Here is a 1,691-nt window from a genome sequence, read left to right on the forward strand (position 1 = left end):
TATCCCGTTCCGCTTTCAGTGCTGAAGGTGACTCTGTCTCCACTGTTCCCACGAGCCTTGTATTTCAGTATGAAACACGTCGTCGACAGGAAAAGGAAATTTTCTGTCACTTTTAGTAACTGCTTTAGCAATTGTTGCTCCTTTAAACTTGTCCTCAAACACTTGCAAAACAGATGTCTATTTTAATATTTTCTGGAGGTAAAATCTGCGGCTGCGAACGTTTCATCGGTAACGGCTCCTTCTCATCCTCCTTCCCTGATGCTGAAATCCGCAGGTTCACCCAGTGGAGCTTTAGTGGCGCAATCGGTTAGCGCGCGGTACTTATATGGCAGTACGCGGTGGAGAAATGCCGAGGCTGTGAGTTCGAGCCTCACCCAGAGCACGTTTTGTTTTAGTGGTTGTTTCAAGTGCGACTGGGCGACTCTCAAACTCAGAATAAACTGAGATGTTTCTTTCCATCTTTGTGCTCGGTAGTGTCGTGGTTTGCGTAACTCTATAACAGACCCAGCAACCCGGTTTCATTTCCTAGCGGGTCTCCGCTCGCTGATCCAGCCACCGCCGGCAGATAGCGGCCATTCCCAGCAGCAGCCGTGCCTTGGAGCCGACTGCCGCTGAGATTGTTTTGTGAGCGGGACAATGTCGGTGCCGCTCACACAATGACTCAGGACCCGGCCCTTCTTAGGCACACTGCCTTTCAACATTGTTCAGAGAGTGAATGCCCACTGGTGAATCGTTTGTCTTCATATCCATACATACTCTTTCTCTCTGTTGCATTACGTTGAGTCCAAGGGACTGTAAACCCACTGGAACTGGACTGGACCCATAAATCCTCAAACTGGACATCAATGAGAATGAAGCCTCACCAGCTGGAGCAGGAGCTGTCACGAACCAGCAACAAAAGAAACACACTGAGCATGATTCAGTGTTAAAAACTATTTTATTAATCACTACTATTGATAATACGTAAATAAAAGTAAAATGTTAGTTTGTTAGAATTCAAGAATGTTAACCTCGAACGTTAACAACAAAACTAAACTCTTCGTGTGTGTGTGTGACAAAGTCCAAAACTCCCAGTTCCTGAATGGTTCTTAAAGTTCAGTTCCGCAAGCCATAAGGTGAAACGTGAGCAAGGGCTTCTTCAACAACCACCGTTGTCTGAAGATAAGATGTAGATGTAGAAAAACATAGAGAGAGTACATACGAAATCCAAATGTTCCACGATGGAACCCAAACGACACTTCAGTGTTTACTCGGTAGTGACTTGCTCACCCGAAAAGCATCCGAACCGTGGTCGTCCACACACAAATACCTGTTTCCTTCTACAGGTCAGCAACAAAGTGAACTCCACCGGATTACTTTCCAACTTCCATACATGGATTTCAGTGGCAAACACAGTTATTGTTTCTCATCCATCGATAGAGAAAAACAAGGCAGGCTGGTGTCTCTCTCCCTTCTCTCTCTCTCTTTCTTCTTCTAACTTCTTCAACAACGTCATTACGTCCTTTATCTTCTATTGACGTAAGCACGCCCCACACACACATACACACACACTCTCTATCTTAAAGGGACTTTCACTGAGTCCGTAACACCTCCCACCTAAAAAAAATGTTTCCAAGAAAATTTTAACCGCGCATAGTTAGTAATTTTAATAATTATCATGCTACACAACTACAGACTATCAGATTAGTATA

At 44.6% G+C, this 1,691-nt stretch overlaps 1 non-coding gene across 1 annotated transcript; it reads left to right on the forward strand.

Moving 5' to 3' along the window:
* Nucleotides 1–288: 288 nt before the first annotated feature.
* trnai-uau (transfer RNA isoleucine (anticodon UAU)) lies at nucleotides 289–382 on the forward strand. Its single transcript has 2 exons — nucleotides 289–326; nucleotides 347–382. It is a non-coding gene; the product is annotated as a tRNA-Ile (tRNA).
* Nucleotides 383–1,691: the final 1,309 nt, after the last annotated feature.

The sequence above is a fragment of the Pristis pectinata genome, chromosome 32 (genome assembly GCF_009764475.1).
Source record: "Pristis pectinata isolate sPriPec2 chromosome 32, sPriPec2.1.pri, whole genome shotgun sequence".
NCBI classification, from domain to species: domain Eukaryota; kingdom Metazoa; phylum Chordata; class Chondrichthyes; order Rhinopristiformes; family Pristidae; genus Pristis; species Pristis pectinata.